This window comes from Coregonus clupeaformis, unplaced genomic scaffold (assembly GCF_020615455.1).
Source record: "Coregonus clupeaformis isolate EN_2021a unplaced genomic scaffold, ASM2061545v1 scaf0031, whole genome shotgun sequence".
Lineage (NCBI taxonomy): Eukaryota > Metazoa > Chordata > Actinopteri > Salmoniformes > Salmonidae > Coregonus > Coregonus clupeaformis.
Window position 1 is genome coordinate 929041 of NW_025533486.1, and position 21418 is coordinate 950458.

The 21418-nt window shown below is 43.0% G+C and overlaps 4 pseudogenes; all 4 read right to left on the reverse strand.

Moving 5' to 3' along the window:
• Positions 1-898: 898 nt before the first annotated feature.
• Positions 899-1801, reverse strand: LOC123483111 (annotated as a pseudogene).
• Positions 1802-2508: 707 nt separating this feature from the next.
• On the reverse strand, positions 2509-3734 carry LOC121560494 (annotated as a pseudogene).
• Positions 3735-18245: 14511 nt separating this feature from the next.
• LOC123483121 lies at positions 18246-19002 on the reverse strand (annotated as a pseudogene).
• Positions 19003-19765: 763 nt separating this feature from the next.
• On the reverse strand, positions 19766-21002 carry LOC123483122 (annotated as a pseudogene).
• Positions 21003-21418: the final 416 nt, after the last annotated feature.

Consider the following 21418-nt stretch of genomic DNA (forward strand, 5'->3'; position numbering starts at 1 on the left):
TTGTCAGGCTGATATTTGCAAAAGCCTGCCGCTTTTCAGGGCACACAATCTCCGCTGCCTTCATCATGCATGTTTTTACAAATTCACCCTCACTAAATGGTTTTGAAGCCACTGCGATTTCATTAGCAATGAGGTAGCTAGCTTTCACTGCAGCGTCACTGATGTCTCAGCTGTGAGTAAACACAGACTGCTGTTTCCTCAAACCCTCCAACAGTTCATTCACCTTCTCTCATCTCCGCTGTCCTTGAAAGTTGTCATATTTGTCAGCATGAAGACTCACATAGTGGCGACGAAGGTTACATTCTTTCAGCACTGCAACATGCTGTGAACACACCAAACATACAGCTTTCCCATTCAATTCCGTGATTAAATAGGATGACCATTTTTCTTGGAACACTCTGCACTCTGCGTCCACTTTTCTCTTTTTTGACAGAGACATTTTGGGGCAATGAGGGTGCCAAAGCACATAATGTTAAAAGTAGAAGCCGTAATAAATATCACGGGCAAAACAAAGTAGCTCATTGGCTGCACGTGCTTGACCTACTTGCTCTGCCCCGGTATAAACAGTTTGCTTGCTTAACACAATTGCTATTGCGCCATCAAGTGGACGCAATTGGATCAGCAGTTTATTTTATAGAAAAATTGCAGCGCATTTTTATACTTTACAATATATATATATATATATATATATATATATATTTATTTATTTTAAATCATCTCGCGGGCCGGATTAAACCCGTTTGCGGGCCTGATCCGGCCCGCGGGCCGTACGTTTGACAACCCTGTCATAGACTGTTGTTAATTAATGCATTAAAAAAAAGACAATTTGCTCTAAAACAGCCCACAAGTTATTTAAATGAATCATTGCTTAACTATATTTTATGCATGACAGAAGAATCACTGCAGAGCTGAAAGCAGGCAATAGTTTGACAACCACCATGTTCTATGCAGTTGATTTTACAGGCAATCCCTTTTGAATGCTTCTCTTTTCTCACTGCGGACAAACAAAGGACAGGAAGAGGTCCACTTCATTTTGGATCACCACGGGGCGGGTGAATGTTATCCGGAGAATAGTGGCAGGAGGTCATCTGCCAAACGTCAATGAGGACCACGGGCAAGTCCCTGAATATTTCCCTTAGAGCCATGTCGAGCTGCCAGGAGAGCCAGTCGCTGCCGTACACATCCTTGTAGCCTGTGTTGGCTGATTTGATCACTACCAGAGTAGTGGGAGATCGTCTTAGCAGCGACGCCACAGCCCTACGGATGACGACCAGACGGTGTGCATACACAGCCAGTGGGTACGTGGTGAAATGAGCCCAGATGGTGAAGATGACTACAGAGTGTGCACCCCCTGCCAGACCCTCCACCTCCCTGGCGATGTAGTGGAGGTCAGCCCAGGGGTCTTGCTCAGTCCCGTATAGGTATCCCATGGGCCCGCCAGATGATACGGGTGTTGGACTGGGTGTCGACTGCCTCAAAGGGGCCCGATTTGCTTGATGTGTGAAGGTTCAGGCGTTTCAGTGTTGGCACAGTTGTCTCCAGGTACTCCAACCATTGACGGAGAGTGGAGTCACCCATCATAAGGATCTGTTTGTCCTTCAGGCATCCAGATATCAGTTTAGCTGAGGGAAATGATTTTGAGTCACACACCATGGACGTCCAGCGATCCTGGAGGTAGAATCCAGACGGTACTGGGGTGTGCAAACCAGGACGGCATTTTGTGTTTGGACCTAGAGAGAGAGAAATCATTGTTAGATCATCTGAGCCGAATCTGCATCGCTAGCATGAAATAAAATGTTATTTTCACGCGTCGAATACCGTGAAATGCTTACTTACAAGCCCTTAACCAACAATGCATGAAAAAGTTAAGAAAATATTTACTAAATAAAATAAAGTAAAAATCAAATATACAGGGGGTACCGAGTCAATGTACTGGGGATACAGGTTAGTCGAGGTAGAGGACGCTTGATTGTGATAATGACACCAGTTTGCAAGTTGATAACAAGCCAGGTTTAAACCAGATAACAAAGTATATGATTTGTTTAAAGATTGTGACTTATGTAGGTAGCAAGGTACTGCTGTATTCTGTGTAGTGGTATTACAGTAATGCAAGGTACTGCTGTATTCTGTGTAGTGGTATTACAATAACCCAAGGAACTGCTGTGTTCTGTGTAATGGTATTACAGTAACCCAAGGTACTGCTGTATTCTGTGTAATGGTATTACAGTAATGCAATGTACTGCTGTATTCTGTGTAATGGTATTACAGTAATCTAAGGTACTGCTGTATTCTGTGTAGTGGTATTACAATAACCCAAGGAACTGCTGTATTCTGTGTAATGGTATTACAGTAATGCAATGTACTGCTGTATTCTGTGTAGTGGTATTACAATAACCCAAGGAACTGCTGTATTCTGTGTAATGGTATTACAATAATGCAAGGTACTGCTGTATTCTGTGTAATGGTATTACAGTAATGCAAGGTACTGCTGTATTCTGTGTAGTGGTATTACAATAACCCAAGGTACTGCTGTATTCTGTGTAATGGTATTACAATAACCCAAGGTACTGCTTTGGCAGGTCCGGGCCAAAGCAGGGCCAGGCGGGCAGTGTAGGTGCCATTAAAGTGGTCTGTTACAGCTCCATAAGTACTGGCCTTAAGTTCTGCGTTAAACAACTTGGCCTGAAAAAAGTCCCCTCCATAGGTTTTGATCCTGTTTTTAGTATTCTCTAGCTATCAAAATGACATCTATAAACCCTCCAACTGTGTGGTTTGAATTGGGGTTGACAACAGAGAATGAGCACTTAGTGGGGTTTGTGGCCTCATCTGTGGATAAGAGGTCAACAGGCGGTAATGTCCATTGTAGCTTTGTGACCAGAGATTCCCATTCCTCTTTGCTTATTAAGGAGTCATTGGTTGGCGTAAATGTCCTGTTGGTGATTCCATTACAAATATCAACAGTGGTAACATATGGAGTATAAGTGGTAAAGGTAGTGTGGTTGACTTTAGGGTAATGTGAAAGAATATTCAATTGGCAATGGTTGTCTCGACACACCTGAAATAGAAAGACATGGTAGCCCTTATTACATTTAAAATATGATCTCATGAACTCTGCTATATTTGATGTTTGTCCAAAAGATGCAAATGTTGAACTGCATGCTCAACGATCCTCTTGTGGACAAAATACCGCCACTGCTAAATTGCCTCCCGGTGTATAATTTCATCTTGGAGAAACATTGAATGTAGCAGTGTAAAGCTGGGGAACAGGCTGTCAAGTTAACAAGTAACTCTTTGAATGATCAATAACTAATAATTCCATGAATCATTTTTTTGACCAAAACCTGAGCAATAAAAAGTAATCTGACTGAACAAAGGCAAATTAAAATGGCATTTTAAATTAGAATAGACCTTAATGGAGCCTAAGCTTTTTAATGATTTCAAGCATCTTACAGTACTTGTATTTATATGTCTTATAATCATTTATAAGATCAAGAATATAAAAAGTGCTTTAGAACTTACTGACAAAAACAAAATGGTGATCGTTACCACCATAAACAATATCTGTAGCCGCAGTCTTCCCATTCTCAATCTGTTGGTAAATCAGAAGGTAAAAGATTATCAAAGTTTGAACAGACAGGAAAGGCAGCTCTCCAAATCTTGAATATGATGGACAGGAAAATGTCAAAATTAGAGCCATATACATAACTTACTTTTGGACAGTTTTACTTTTTATGAGTTCCTGTGATATTTTTTGTGCAGGGCCCCAGTATTGACTAACTAACAATACTACTGGAAATATGTTTTCATTCTCTTAAGGGTTCTTTTTTTTGTTTTCCTTTTGTTTAGTTTTTTAGTTTTTTGTATTTTTTTTTCTTTTTTTAAAATGGGATCAGCTTAATATTGCAGATAGATTGTATCTTCTATCAATGTAATTGTCTGCATCACTTCCAATCCCCCATGTTTTTTTAAATGTTTTTTTTTTTATATATATACTCCCCTTTATTACTTTTCAACCCCACCATCCTTTCCCTACTTGGAGTAAATTAGTGAACAACAATATCCAGGCCTCTACTTCCGGTCTATACCTACTATCTACACCTCATGGACAGAGTTAATTTTACAATAATTCTATTATACACTGGGGAAAAAAAGTATTTAGTCAGCCACCAATTGTACATGTTCTCCCACTTAAAAAGATGAGAGAGGCCTGTAATTTTCATCATAGGTACACGTCAACTATGACAGACAAAATGAGGGAAAAAAATCCAGAAAATCACATTGTAGGATTTTTAATGAATTTATTTGCAAATTATGGTGGAAAATAAGTATTTGGTCAATAACAAAAGTTTCTCAATACTTTGTTATATACCCTTTGCTGGCAATGACACAGGTCAAACGTTTTCTGTAAGTCTTCACAAGGTTTTCACACACTGTTGCTAGTATTTTGGCCCATTCCTCCATGCAGATCTCCTCTAGAGCAATGATGTTTTGGGGCTGTCGCTGGGCAACACAGACTTTCAACTCCCTCCAAAGATTTTCTATGGGGTTGAGACCTGGAGACTGGCTAGGCCACTCCAGGACCTTGAAATGCTTCTTACGAAGCCACTCCTTCGTTGCCCGGCGGTGTGTTTGGGATCATTGTCATGCTGAACGACCCAGCCACGTTTCATCTTCAATGCCCTTGCTGATGGAAGGAGGTTTTCACTCAAAATCTCACGATACATGGCCCCATTCATTCTTTCCTTTACACGGATCAGTCGTCCTGGTCCCTTTGCAGAAAAACAGCCCCAAAGCATGATGTTTCCACCCCCATGCTTCACAGTAGGTATGGTGTTCTTTGGATGCAACTCAGCATTCTTTGTCCTCCAAACAAGACAAGTTGAGTTTTTACCAAAAAGTTCTATTTTGGTTTCATCTGACCATATGACATTCTCCCCAATCCTCTTCTGGATCATCCAAATGCACTCTAGCAAACTTCAGACGGGCCTGGACATGTACTGGCTTAAGCAGGGGGGACACGTCTGCCACTGCAGGATTTGAGTCCCTGGCGGCGTAGTGTGTTACTGATGGTAGGCTTTGTTACTTTGGTCCCAGCTCTCTGCAGGTCATTCACTAGGTCCCCCGTGTGGTTCTGGGATTTTTGCTCACCGTTCTTGTGATCATTTTGACCCACGGGGTGAGATCTTGCGTGGAGCCCCAGATTGAGGGAGATTATCAGTGGTCTTGTATGTCTTCCATTTCCTAATAATTGCTCCCACAGTTGATTTCTTCAAACCAAGCTGCTTACCTATTGCAGATTCAGTCTTCCCAGCTTGGTGCAGGTCTACAATTTTGTTTCTGGTGTCCTTTGACAGCTCTTTGGTCTTGGCCATAGTGGAGTTTGGAGTGTGACTGTTTGAGGTTGTGGACAGGTGTATTTTATACTGATAACAAGTTCAAACAGGTGCCATTAATACAGGTAACGAGTGGAGGACAGAGGAGCCTCTTAAAGAATAAGTTACAGGTCTGTGAGAGCCAGAAATCTTGCTTGTTTGTAGGTGACCAAATACTTATTTTCCACCATAATTTGCAAATAAATTCAATAAAAATCCTACAATGTGATTTTCTGGATTTTTCTTCCTCAATTTGTCTGTCATAGTTGACGTGTACCTATGATGAAAATTACAGGCCTCTCTCATCTTTTTAAGTGGGAGAACGTGCACAATTGGTGGCTGACTAAATACTTTTTTTCCCCACTGTATGTTATGTTGGAAAAAGTCAGTTATAAATTCCTTTGTTCTAATTATAAATAAATTATCATCCAATAGGCTTTGATAAAATTTCCAATACCCTCCCCCACGTGGAAATTCAGTAAGAGTAATGTATATGCCTATTATATGATGGTCCGACCGCATTCTGTCCCCTATCAACACTTTTTTTTACTTTTGGTGCCAACGAGAATGAGATAAGAAAGAAGTCACACACACAGGGAGGGAATGTAGTGTTTGTTTAATATTGTTTCAGGACTATGAAAATGGAAAAAAGGTTTAGCCTATGGATTATGAAAACAACAAAAATAAATGGGAAAATGGGAGAGGAGAAATGACTAGAGACAGTGTTGCTTAACTCACTGACCATGACCCATGAGTTCTTCTTACCTTTGTTCACTAGAAGAGTCTCCCTCTCTAAACTTCATAGGTTGATGCATAGACCAGTCACTCTTCATGGACACACAGCTGGGTACAGGGGAGGCTGGTCTCTCCTGCTTGATTGGACTTCAACACAACAGAGACAAACATTACATCTCTCATCTACTCTGAGCTCAGATGGGGAAACAAGAGTTTAATTCCAAAACGCTATATATCCATTTTCAGAAATGTTTGTAAATTAGCTTTTATAGTTTAAAGAAATTATGAAAGAGATAGGTGTGTTTTTTCACCATCTAGTCATGGTATGGGGTTGTTCAATGACAGACATCTATTTGTTTAAAATCTATCACTTGATGGTTTCATTTCAGAGAGACAAATGTTTAAACTAACACAACATTCCCTGTGTGTGTGTGTGTGTGTGTGTGTGTGTGTGTGTGTGCACCCCTGGATGAAGAGATGTAATCTCATGTTTGAAACGTTTGTGTCGCGCTTCGTCGGGAGAGGTTGTGTTTTTCTCTGCAGGAGGTAAGCTTTGGCTTCTCATATGGTGTTGAGTAAAGCTTAAACCATGTATTTAGATCGTAGGTAGGTAGTTTATTTACGTAGTTATTTAGGTTGTTATTGTAGGATTCCGTAGGCAATTATTGTAGGTAAGTATTGTATTGTTTACGGCGGAGCCCGGCGAAGCACGAGGCTAGCTAGCTAGTAACGTTTATTGGTAATTATCTGTTTAGTGCAACGGTGGAGTGTTGTTTCCTGTGTTAATGTGCTAGCTAGCCAACGTTTAATCTTTGCTGCGTTATGAAAGGAACTAGACTCGGACATGAATTATCTGTTTAGTGTGTTAACACACTCTTGGTATGCTAGTTAGCTATGGCGTCATAGCTAGGCATTGTGGGCTGTTGTGGGTAGTTACTGTAGGTTGGCATTGTTTTTCGGTGGTGCCGGGGTTGCCCAAGCTAGTTAGCTAGCTAGCCGTTCTTCAAACAAGGTCAACACAGTGGCCATTGCTAGCTAGCCAACATGACCAGCTAACTGTACTGTAGTAGCTAAATACAATATAGTTGTGCTACATAGCCGAATTATCTGCTTAGTATGTTAACACACTATTGGTGGTTTGTTGTGACCAAGTGTTGGTGCTAAACTGTGTGTTATTGGATGCTAGCATGCTAGTTAGCTATGGTGTCATAGTTAGCTAGCTGAATAAAGTGGGTTGAGTCCATTCCTTTAAACATTGAACCGCTGTGGTTCACAACAATTCTGATTTCTAAAGGTGGAAGTTGGTAGAGTTTTTGTTCGGGTGGTTCAGTGAAACAATTATAGTTTCTGAGGTATAAGTTTTTGGTGAGGGAGGCCCTGCTCTCTACTCTCCCAGATGTTTAGTTCATTTCATTCTGATCTCCTCTGCATTATTGTAGCCATTTGCTACAGCCTGTCAACTATGCCTCTGCCTATCCCTGTTCTCTCCTCTCTGCACAGGCTACACAAACGCCCCACACCCCCGTGGCTGCTGCCTCTCTAACCTGGTGGTCCCTGCACGCACCCCACACCTGGAGTTCCAGGTCTCAGGCAGCCTCTGGAACTGCCGTTCTAATGCCAACAAAGCTGACTTCATCCCAGCCTATGCTAATCTCCAGTCCCTCGACTTCCTGGCGCTGACGGAAACATGGATTACCACTGAAACCCTCTCACCGTCCCCCTACTCACAAGGCAGGCAATACGCTTGACCTCATCTTTACTAGATGCTGCTCTTCTACTAATCTCACTGCAACTCCCCTCCATGTCTCCGACCACTACTTTGTTTCCTTTTCTCTCTCACTCTCCTCCCACACTACTCACTCTGCCCCTACACAGATGGTAATGCGTCGCCGCAACCTTCGCTCTCTCTCTCCCTACTCTCTCCTCTTCCATCCTATCATCTCTTCCCTCTGCTCAATCCTTCTCCCTCCAATCTCCTGATTCTGCCTCCTCAACCCTCCTCTCCTCCCTTTCTGCATCCTTTGACTCTCTGTGTCCCCCTATCCTCCCGGCCGGCTCAGTCCTCCCCTCCAGCTCCGTGGCTTGATGACTCATTGCGAGCTCACAGAACAGAGCTCCGGGCAGCGGAGCGGAAATGGAAGAAAACTAAACTCCCTGCCGACCTGGCATCTTTTCACTCCCTCCTCTCTACATTTTCTTCATCTGTTTCTGCTGCTAAGGCCACTTTCTACCATTCTAAATTCCAAGCATCTGCCTCTAACCCTAGGAAGCTATTTGCCACATTTTCCTCACTGCTGAATCCCCCCCCTCCTCTCTCTCTGTGGATGACTTCGGTCAACCACTTTGAAAAGAAGGTTGACGACATCCGATCCTCATTTGTTAAGTCTAATGACACTGCTGGTCCTACTCACACTGCCCTACCCTATGCTTTGACTTCTTTCTCCCCTCTCTCTCCAGATAAAATCCTGCGACTTGTGACTGCAGGCCGCCCAACAACCTGCCCGCTTGACCCCATCCCCTCCTCTCTTCTCCAGACCATCTCCGGTGACCTTCTCCCCCTACCTCACCTCGCTGATCAACTCATCCTTGACCGCTGGCCATGTCCCTTCCGTCTTCAAGAGAGCGAGAGTTGCTCCCCTTCTCAAAAAACCAACACTCGATCCCACTGATGTCAACAACTACAGACCAGTATCCCTTCTTTCTTTTCTTTCCAAAACTATTGAGCGTGCCGTCTTTAGCCAACTCTCTTGCTATCTCTCTCAGAATGACCTTCTTGATCCAAACCAGTCAGGTTTCAGGACTGGTCATTCAACTGAGACTGCTCTTCTCTGTGTCACGGAGGCTCTCCGCACTGCTAAAGCTAACTCTCTCTCCTCTGCTCTTGTCCTTCTAGACCTGTCTGCTGCCTTTGATACTGTGAACCATCAGATCCTCCTCTCCACCCTCTCCGAGCTGGGCATCTCCGGCGCGGCTCACTCCTGGATTGCGTCCTACCTGACCGGTCGCTCCTACCAAGTGGCGTGGCGAGAAGCTGTCTCCGCACCACGTGCTCTCACCACTGGTGTCCCCAGGGCTCAGTTCTAGGCCCTCTCCTTTTCTCCCTATACGCCAAGTCACTTGGCTCTGTCATATCCTCACATGGCCTCTCCTATCATTGCTACGCTGACGATACACAACTAATCTTCTCCTTTCCCCTTCTGATAACCAGGTGGCGATCGCATCTCTGCATGTCTGGCAGACATATCAGTATGGATGACGGATCACCACCTAAAGCTGAACCCTGGCAAGACGGAGCTGCTCTTCCTCCCGGGAAGGACTGCCCGTTCCATGATCTCGCCATCACGGTTGACAACTCCGTTGTGTCCTCCTCCCAGAGTCGCGAAGAGCCTTGGCGTGACCCTGGACAACACCCTGTCGTTCTCCGCTAACATCAAGGCGGTGACCCGCTCCTGCAGGTTCATGCTCTACAACATTCGGAGAGTACGACCCTGCCTTACACAGGAAGCGGCACAGGTCCTAATCCAGGCACTTGTCATCTCCCGTCTGGACTACTGCAACTCGCTGTTGGCTGGCCTCCCTGCCTGTGCCATTAAACCCCTACAACTCATCCAGAATGCCGCAGCCCGTCTGGTGTTCAACCTTCCCAAGTTTTCTCACGTCACCCCCTCCTCCACACACTCCACTGGCTTCCAGTTGAAGCTCGCATCCGCTACAAGACCATTGTGCTTGCCTATGGAGCAGTGAGGGGAACGGCACCTCTGTACCTTCAGGCTTTGATCAGTCCCTACACCCAAACGAGGGCATTGCGTTCATCCACCTCTGGCCTGCTGGCTCCCCTTCCTCTGCGGAAGCATAGTTCCCGCTCAGCCCAGTCAAAACTGTTCGCTGCTCTGGCACCCCAATGGTGGAACAAGCTCCCTCACGACGCCAGGACAGCGGAGTCACTCACCACCTTCCGGAGACATTTGAAACCCCACCTCTTTAAGGAATACCTGGGATAGGATAAAGTAATCCCTTATACCCCCCAAAAAAAAAAAAAATTGTAAAGTGGTTTTCCCACTGCCTGTAGGGGGTGAATGCACCAATTTGTGAGTCGCTCTGTTTAAGAGCGTCTGCTAAATGACGTAAATGTGCCCTTGAGCAAGGCACTTAACCCTAATTGCTCCTGTAAGTCGCTCTGGACAAGAGCGTCTGCTAAATGACTAAAATGTAAATGTAAATGTTAACAAATAATCATGTTTTTGTGTAAAATGCTATATATCTGCCTCACTCTCAGAGAAATAAGTAGTACTGCTAGGTTTTACACAGTAATAATATATCTGCCTCACTCTTAGAGAAATGAGTAGTACTGTTAGGTTTTACACAGTGATAATATATATATCTGCCTCACTCTCAGAGAAATAAGTAGTACTGCTAGGTTTTACACAGTAATAATATATCTGCCTCACTCTTAGAGAAATGAGTAGTACTGTTAGGTTTTACACAGTAATATATATATATATCTGCCTCACTCTCAGAGAAATAAGTAGTACTGCTAGGTTTTACACAGTAATAATATATCTGCCTCACTCTCAGAGAAATAAGTAGTACTGCTAGGTTTTACACAGTAATAATATATCTGCCTCACTCTTAGAGAAATGAGTAGTACTGTTAGGGTTTTACACAGTAATAATATATATATCTGTCTCACTCTCAGAGAAATAAGTAGTACTGCTAGGTTTTACACAGTAATAATATATATATCTGCCTCACTCTCAGAGAAATAAGTAGTACTGCTAGGTTTTACACAGTAATAATATATCTGCCTCACTCTTAGAGAAATGAGTAGTACTGTTAGGTTTTACACAGTAATAATATATATATCTGTCTCACTCTCAGAGAAATAAGTAGTACTGCTAGGTTTTACACAGTAATAATATATATATCTGCCTCACTCTCAGAGAAATAAGTAGTACTGATAGGTTTTACACAGTCAAATGTGGCCAACCGGCTCGATTCGGTCTTATGTAGCAACATTTGATTTTTTTTTTTTTTTTTACATTGGATAAAGGTAGAGACGCAGCTAGAAAAAGGTATATCATACAAAAGTTATTAATTCACATACAGACATTGGTGAGGCAGCTGAGAAATAAAGTGTATTAGATCAGTCTCAAACCTGCCCCCACACCAATTGCTGGACTTTCACACAGAGGTTACTAGGTCACCCAATTCAAACCACATTTAAAAAAATAAAACAAATGTGTCTTATTCATCAAGTGTTCTGTCTTGCAATTATACATATAATAAAATAACAACAAAATAATTAAAACGCTATTTAATACTATAATTGTATTTACTAAGATAATATTATTACTAAAATAGTTTCTAAAAGTGTTCTAGGCTACCCTACCCTAGAATTAGGGGTTAAGGTTACGGCTAAAATAGGTTATAAGTAGGGTAAGAGTTTCTGTATAGCACTTTGTGACATTTGCTGGTGTAAAAAGGGCTTTATAAATACATTTGATTGATTGTTGGGTTTAGGGTTTATATGGCAAAAAACAGTATGGGTTTATGGCACTCTTGCTCCTCCTTATGGCCGTATGTGGGTACTACATAACTCATTCATGACACTTGCTAGGCTCATAATCTGAGTTCTGATCTACAAATCCATTAGCTAGACCACCCGATTATACAACAATCACCCCATTATACCCATTTGCTTTGCAACTCAGTGAACCTGCGCAGCATTCGCTCAATTTGATGCCTATGAACGAAGATTTCGATGCATATCAAATTACCCAGCAGCCATTTAGAAACAACAAGTCGTCAAAAAATGGTTATTTCTTAATTAAACATTTTCTTCTGGCTGTTTAAATCGGCCACATCTTGAAAAAGAAGACAGGGACATGCGTTTTGTTTAGATTGTACACTTTTTTCTTAAAACAAATATGGTTAACCATGACCAGAAAATGTTTAATGTTTGATGGCTATCCGCCAGCCATCGCCTCATAAACTGTGTCTCACCTCACTATTGGTGACCACAACATGTACTCAGGTGAACAGTGAGCTGCTCACCAAGTAGCCGTAACCTTGTTAATAATAAGTTACCTGAGGTAAACCTACAGGGTTAACGCTCACCAAGTAGCCGTAACCTTGTTAATAATAAGTTACCTGAGGTAAACCTACAGGGGTTAATGCAGCCAGGTCTCATTGATAACAATAGTGAAGCTGGCATTGTGACGCAGAACAATGGACTGGGAATAGAACATTCTGAAGGCGAGTTGGTGCCACGGAGCTCAATAGAACTAATAGGAGCTGACAGGGTGAAAAATGCCCAAACATAAGGCCTGTTTTTTTCGTGATTACTTCATAACCAGGGACAGAAGGTAATATTATGAAACTGGGCTCCATGGCGGATGCAATGAGCTAATTTTATCAGAAATAAACGTTGAAAAATGTCACTTGAGGCGCCCCGAAAATAATATTCAAAAGTTCAGTCTTTGGACACAGAGGGGTTAAACACTAAAGTTACCGTCCATCTAGTGAAGAGGAGAACCGACAGAGGGAGCGTAGGTAGCCAGCATCCATCAACGAGAGAGGGAGAAGCCCTCCACGGTATTTAACAGGTGGAAGAAACAACCAGGGAGCTCCATCGGTCCACAAGAAATGCAGGCAGCCGGTGATGATGTAGTGGTAGCTAGGATAACTAGGATGCTGCTGGTAGAGTAGCTAGCTTAGCTAGCTGTACCGACAGCTTGGCTAGCTAGCAGGTGGTTCGTCTGTCCCTCGAAGATGATGACGAATCGGTGAACCACAAGATGAAACAATGATAGCGAGTGAAAAGGATCTGGCTACACTCATACTGTCACTGACCATTACGCAAAAAAAGCTAATTGAACAATCAACTTCGGCAGCGTCTCAACACTGTATCGAACTCCGTCGTTATTCCCCAACATCACCTCAGACCACTCTGCGCCCAACTGGACAATATGCTTGGCGCCAAACCGTACGTGGACGCTGGACAGTTCTGTACGGGGCGCGGACAGTTCTGTACGGGACGCGGACAGTTCCAGAACGCGGACATGAGCAGAGCCACACAATAAACTAAACCAGGGGTGTCAAACTCATTTTAGCTCAGGAGCCACATGGAGGAAAATCTATTCCCAAGTGGGCCGGACCGGAAAAATCATGGTATATATAACTTAAAAACAACAACTTCAGATTGTTTTCTTTGTTTTAATACGATCAACATTCAACATAAAGCTGGAGCCTAGGACAGTGTGTCCAAAATAGTACAAGCACAACATCACTATTAATCATAAAACACGTCAAGTTTATTTGAAAATTCGAAAGAAAAAGAACACACAAACACACAATGCCTCAGTGATTAACAGAACTGTTTCAAAGATCACAGAACTATATCAGGGTGTCATTTCTCAGGCAGAAATGTAGATAACAATAATGAAATCCTGTTCCCCAAACAAGTGCAAGAACCACAGAGTCAAGAATAGGTTAAATATACAAATAAAATAAAATCAATTAAAAACAATAGCACATCAACATAAAAACATATAAACATAAAGCTGGAGCCTGAGGACAGTGTCCAAAAGCACAACATAACTATTAATCATAAAACACCTCAAGTTATTTGAAAGTTCTGAGGACAAAGAACACACAAACACACTATGCCTCAGTGATTCAAAGAAGTATATCACAGATCACAGAACTATATCAGGGTGTCATTTCTCAAGCAGAAATGTAGATAAAAATAATGAAATCCTGTTCCCCAAACAATTGCAAGAACCACAGAGTCAAGAATAGGTTAAATATACAAATAAAATAAAAACAATTAAAAACAATAGCACATCAACATAAAAAGATATTAAACATAAATCTGAACGCGTTGCTCAAACTCCCGTAACAGTCCCGTTATTGTATCTTTGAACCGCTTCATGTCTGCCACATGTTGGGTCGCGCACACATTTTTCAGACAGGGGAAGTGAGCTGCATCACCACCGGCAAGTTGCGTCTCCCCACAGTGACAGCTTCAACTTGAAAGAACGTATGCTGTCATAATACTGCGTGACAACTTTGTTGCGCCCTTGCAGCTGTTTGTTCAAGTTATCCAGGTGCTCTGTAACATCCACCATAAATGCAAGGTCCTGCATCCATTCTACGGAATGAAATTCTAACACTGGTTTGCCCTTTTCTTCCATGAACTGTTCAATTTCTTCTCGTAAATCAAAGAAACGCCTCAGCACAGCACCTCGGCTTAACCATCTTACCTCAGTGTGGTGTGGCAGGCCATAGATGTGGTATTTCTCTCTGAGAAGGCTGTCAAACTGACAGTGATTCAGGCTTCTGGATCGGATGAAATTAACAGTTTGGATGACCACCTTCATGACGTTATCCATCTTTAATGACTTGCAACACAAAGCCTCCTGGTGCAAATACAGTGGAAAAGTCAAAAATCACGTCCTCCATTTGCAGATTGCACTTTCTCTCTGAACTTTGTCACAACGGCTGCTTTTTTCCCCGATCATTGAGGGCGCACCATCTGTAAATCAAATCAAATCAAATCAAATCAAATCAAATTTTTATTGGTCACATGCGCCGAATACAACAGGTGCAGACATTACAGTGAAATGCTTACTTACAGCCCTTAACCAACAGTGCATTTATTTTTAATAAAAAAGTAAGAATAAAAACAACAACAAAAAAAGTGTTGAGAAAAAAAGAGCAGAAGTAAAAATAAAGTGACAGTAGGGGAGGCTATATATACAATAGAATAAAGTGACAGTAGGGAGGCTATATATACAGGGGGGTACCGTTGCATAGTCAATGTGCGGGGGCACCGGCTAGTTGAGGTAGTTGAGGTAATATGTACATGTGGGTAGAGTTAAAGTGACTATACATAAATACTTAACAGAGTAGCAGCAGCGTAAAAGGATGGGGTGGGGGGCAGTGCAAATAGTCCGGGTAGCCATGATTAGCTGTTCAGGAGTCTTATGGCTTGGGGGTAGAAGCTGTTGAGAAGTCTTTTGGACCTAGACTTGGCACTCCGGTACCGCTTGCACGTCGCGGTAGCAGAGAGAACAGTCTATGACTAGGGTGACTGGAGTCTTTGACAATTTTGAGGGCCTTCCTCTGACACCGCCTGGTATAGAGGTCCTGGATGGCAGGGGAGCTTTGCCCCAGTGATGTACTGGGCCGTACGCACTACCCTCTGTAGTGCCTTGCGGTCAGAGGCCAAGCAGTTGCCATACCAGGCGGTGATGCAACCAGTCAGGATGCTCTCGATGGTGCAGCTGTAGAATTTTTTTGAGGATCTGAGGACCCATGCCAAATCTTTTAGTCTCCTGAGGGGGAATAGGCTTTGTCGTGCCCTCTTCACGACTGTCTTGGTGTGTTTGGACCATGATAGTTCGTTGGTGATGTGGACACCAAGGAACTTGAAGCTCTCAACCTGTTCCACTACAGCCCCGTCGATGAGAATGGGGGCGTGCTCAGTCCTCTTTTTTTCCTGTAGTCCACAATCATCTCCTTTGTCTTGGTCACGTTGAGGGAGAGGTTGTTGTCCTGGCACCACACGGCCAGATCTCTGACCTCCTCCCTATAGGCTGTCTCATCGTTGTCGGGTGATCAGGCCTACCACTGTTGTGTCGTCGGCAAACTTAATGATGGTGTTGGAGTCGTGCCTGGCCATGCAGTCATGGGTGAACAGAGAGTACAGGAGGGGGGACTGAGCACGCACCCCTGAGGGGCCCCGTGTTGAGGATCAGTGTGGCAGATGTGTTGTTGCCTACCCTTACCACCTGGGGGCGGCCCGTCAGGAAGTCCAGGATCCAGTTGCAGAGGGAGAGTGTTTAGTCCCAGGATCCTTAGCTTAGTGATGAGCTTTGAGGGCACTATGGTGTTGAATGCTGAGCTGTAGTCAATGAATAGCATTCTCACGTAGGTGTTCCTCTTGTCCAGGTGGGAAAGGGCAGTGTGGAGTGCGATAGAGATTGCATCATCTGTGGATCTGTTGGGCGGTATGCAAATTGGAGTGGGTCTAGGGTTTCTGGGATTATGCTGTTGATGTGAGCCATGACCAGTCTTTCAAGCACTTCATGGCTACAGACGTCAGTGCCACGGGTCGGTAGTCATTTAGGCAGGTTATCTTAGAGTTCTTGGGCACGGGGACTATGGTGGTCTGCTTGAAACATGTTGGTATTACAGACTCAGTCAGGGACATGTTGAAAATGTCAGTGAAGACACTTGCCAGTTGGTCAGCACATGCTCGGAGTACACGTCCTGGTAATCCGGTCTGGCCCTGCTGGCCTTGTGAATGTTGACCTGCTTAAAAGTCTTACTCACATCGGCTACGGAGAGCGTGATCACATAGTCGTCCGGAACAGCTGGTGCTCTCATGCATGCTTCAGTGTTGCTTGCCTCGGGCGAGCATAGAAGTGGTTTAGCTCGTCTGGTAGGCTTGTGTCACTGGGCAGCTCGCGGCTGTGCTTCCCCTTTGTAGTCTGTAATAGTTTTCCAAGCCCTGCCACATCCGACGAGCGTCAGAGCCAGTGTAGTATGATTCAATCTTAGACCTGTATTGACTCTTTGCCTGTTTGATGGTTCGTCGGAGGTCATAGCGGGATTTCTTCATAGCGTCCGGGTTAGAGTCCCGTTCCTTGAAAGCGGCAGCTCTACCCTTTAGCTCAGTGCGGATGTTTCCTGTAATCCATGGCTTCTGGTTGGGGTATGTACGTACGGTCACTGTGGGGACGACATCATCGATGCACTTATTGATGAAGCCAGTGACTGATGTGGTGTACTCCTCAATGCTGTCTGAAGAATCCCCGGAACATGTTCCAGTCTGTGCTAGCAAAACAGCCAGGCTGACAGCGCGGGACCAGTCCACTCCGACCCTGTTCAGCGCGCCGACGAGTGCCGCGGTAAAAATATCAGCTGCTGTCGTTGTATCTGTCATCGGCACCAACTCCACGAACTCCTCGGTGACGGTCAATGTGTCATCAACTCCACGGATGAAAATGGCCAGTTGTGCAACATCTGTAATGTCCGTGCTTTCATCAATTGCAACCAAAACGCAATAAATGACTTTACTTTTTGCTTCAACTGGCTGTCCAAATCCACTGGAAGATCGGAAACCTGTCTGCAACTGTGTTTCTTGTCAGGCTGATATTTGCAAAGCCTGCCGCTTTTCAGGGCACACAATCTCCGCTGCCTTCATCATGCATGTTTTTACAAATTCACCCTCACTAAATGGTTTTGAAGCCACTGCGATTTCATTAGCAATGAGGTAGCTAGCTTTCACTGCAGCGTCACTGATGTCTCAGCTGTGAGTAAACACAGACTGCTGTTTCCTCAAACCCTCCAACAGTTCATTCACCTTCTCTCATCTCCGCTGTCCTTGAAAAGTTGTCATATTTGTCAGCATGAAGACTCACATAGTGGCAACGAAGGTTACATTCTTTCAGCACTGCAACATGCTGTGAACACACCAAACATACAGCTTTCCCATTCAATTCCGTGATTAAATAGGATGACCATTTTTCTTGGAACACTCTGCACTCTGCGTCCACTTTTCTCTTTTTTTGACAGAGACATTTTGGGGCAATGAGGGGTGCCAAAGCACATAATGTTAAAAGTAGAAGCCATAATAAATATCACGGGCAAAACAAAGTAGCTCATTGGCTGCACGTGTGACCTACTTGCTCTGCCCCGGTATAAACAGTTTGCTTGCTTAACACAATTGCTATTAGCGCCATCAAGTGGGCGCAATTGGATCAGCAGTTTATTTTATAGAAAAAATTGCAGCGCATTTTTATACTTTACAATATATATATATATATATATATATATATATATTTATTTATTTTAAATCATCTGGGCCGGATTAAACCCGTTTGCGGGCCTGATCAGCCCGCGGGCCGTCGTTTGACAACCCCCTGTCATAGACTGTTGTTAATTAATGCATTAAAAAAAGACAATTTGCTCTAAAACAGCCCACAAGTTATTTAAATGAATCATTGCTTAACTATATTTTATGCGATGACAGAAGAATCACTGCAGAGCTGAAAGCAGGCGAATAGTTTGACAACCACCATGTTCTATGCAGTTGATTTTACAGGCAATCCCTTTTGAATGCTTCTCTTTTCACTGCGGACAAACAAAGGACAGGAAGAGGTCCACTTCATTTTGGATCACCACGGGGCGGGTGAATGTTATCCGGAGAATAGTGGCGGAGGTCATCTGCCAAACGTCAATGAGGACCACGGGCAAGTCCCTGAATATTTCCCTTAGAGCCATGTCGAGCTGCCAGGAGAGCCGGTCGCTGCCGTACACATCCTTGTAGCCTGTGTTGGCTGATTTGATCACTACCAGAGTAGTGGGAGATCGTCTTAGCAGCGACACCACAGCCCTACGGATGACGACCAGACGGTGTGCATACACAGCCAGTGGGTACGTGGTGAAATGAGCCCAGATGGTGAAGATGACTACAGAGTGTGCACCCCCTGCCAGACCCTCCACCTCCCTGGCGATGTAGTGGAGGTCAGCCCAGGGGGTCTTGCTCGTCCGTATAGGTATCCCAAGGCCCGCCAGATGATACGGGTGTTGGACTGGGTGTCGACTGCCTCAAAGGGGCCCGATTTGCTTGATGTGTGAAGGTTCAGGCGTTTCAGTGTTGGCACAGTTGTCTCCAGGTACTCCAACCATTGACGGAGAGTGGAGTCACCCATCATAAGGGATCTGTTTGTCCTTCAGGCATCCAGATATCAGTTTAGCTGAGGGAAATGATTTTTGAGTCACACACCATGGACGTCCAGCGATCCTGGAGGTAGAATCCAGACGGTACTGGGGTGTGCAAACCAGGACGGCATTTTGTGTTTGGACCTAGAGAGAGAGAAATCATGTTAGATCATCTGGAGGCGAATCTGCATCGCTAGCATGAAATAAAATGTTATTTTCACGTGCCGAATACCGTGAAATGCTTACTTACAAGCCCTTAACCAACAATGCATGAAAAAGTTAAGAAAATATTTACTAAATAAAATAAAGTAAAAAATCAAATATACAGGGGGTACCGAGTCAATGTACGGGGATACAGGTTAGTCGAGGTAGAGGACGCTGATTTGTGATAATGACACCAGTTTGCAAGTTGATAACAAGCCAGGTTTAAACCAGATAACAAAGTATATGATTTGTTTAAAGATTGTGACTTATGTAGGTAGCAAGGTACTGCTGTATTCTGTGTAGTGGTATTACAGTAATGCAAGGTACTGCTGTATTCTGTGTAGTGGTATTACAATAACCCAGGAACTGCTGTGTTCTGTGTAATGGTATTACAGTAACCCAAGGTACTGCTGTATTCTGTGTAATGGTATTACAGTAATGCAATGTACTGCTGTATTCTGTGTAATGGTATTACAGTAATCTAAGGTACTGCTGTATTCTGTGTAGTGGTATTACAATAACCCAAGGAACTGCTGTATTCTGTGTAATGGTATTACAGTAATGCAATGTACTGCTGTATTCTGTGTAGTGGTATTACAATAACCCAAGGAACTGCTGTATTCTGTGTAATGGTATTACAATAATGCAAAGGTACTGCTGCTGTATTCTGTGTAATGGTATTACAGTAATGCAAAGGTACTGCTGTATTCTGTGTAGTGGTATTACAATAACCCAAGGTACTGCTGTATTCTGTGTAATGGTATTACAATAACCCAAGGTACTGCTTTGGCAGGTCCGGGCCAAAGCAGGGCCAGGCGGGCAGTGTAGGTGCCATTAAAGTGGTCTGTTACAGCTCCATAAGTACTGGCCTTAAGTTCTGCGTTAAACAACTTGGCCTGAAAAAAGTCCCCTCCATAGGTTTTGATCCTGTTTTTAGTATCTCTAGCTATCAAAATGACATCTATAAACCCTCCAACTGTGTGGTTTGAATTGGGGTTGACAACAGAGAATGAGCACTTAGTGGGGTTTGTGGCCTCATCTGTGGATAAGAGGTCAACAAGGCGGTAATGTCCATTGTAGCTTTGTGACCAGAGATTCCCATTCCTCTTTGCTTATTAAGGAGTCATTGGTTGGCGAAATGTCCTGTTGGTGATTCCATTACAAATATCAACAGTGGTAACATATGGAGTATAAGTGGTAAAGGTAGTGTGGTTGACTTTAGGGTAATGTGAAAGAATATTCAATTGGCAATGGTTGTCTCGACACACCTGAAATAGAAAGACATGGTAGCCCTTATTACATTTAAAATATGATCTCATGAACTCTAGCTATATTTGATGTTTGTCCAAAGATGCAAATGTTGAACTGCATGCTCAACGATCCTCTTGTGGACAAAATACACGCCACTGCTAAATTGCCTCCCGGTGTATAATTTCATCTTGGAGAAACATTGAATGTAGCAGTGTAAAGCTGGGGAACAGGCTGTCAAGTTAACAAGTAACTCTTTGAATGATCAATAACTAATAATTCCATGAATCATTTTTTTTTGACCAAAACCTGAGCAATAAAAAAGTAATCTGACTGAACAAAGGCAAATTAAATGGCATTTTAAATTAGATTAGACCTTAATGGAGCCTAAGCTTTTTAATGATTTCAAGCATCTTACAGTACTTGTATTTATATGTCTTATAATCATTTATAAGATCAAGAATATAAAAAGTGCTTTAGAACTTACTGACAAAAACAAAATGGTGATCGTTACCACCATGAACAATATCTGTAGCACAAGTCTTCCCATTCTCAATCTGTTGGTAAATCAGAAGGTAAAAGATTATCAAAGTTTGAACAGACAGGAAAGGCAGCTCTCCAAATCTTGAATATGATGGACAAGAAAATGTCAAAATTAGAGCCATTTACATAACTTACTTTTGGACAGTTTTACTTTTTATGAGTTCCTGTGATATTTTTTGTGCAGGGCCCCAGTATTGACTAACTAACAATACTACTGGAAATATGTTTTCATTCTCTTAAGGGTTCTTTTTTTTTGTTTTCCTTTTGTTTAGTTTTTTAGTTTTTTGTATTTTTTTTTTCTTTTTTTAAAATGGGATCAGCTTAATATTGCAGATAGATTGTATCTTCTATCAATGTAATTGTCTGCATCACTTCCAATCCCCCATGTTTTTTTAAATGTTTTTTTTTTTATATATATACTCCCCTTTATTACTTTTCAACCCCACCATCCTTTCCCTACTTGGAGTAAATTAGTGAACAACAATATCCAGGCCTCTACTTCCGGTCTATACCTACTATCTACACCTCATGGACAGAGTTAATTTTACAATAATTCTATTATACACTGGGGAAAAAAAAGTATT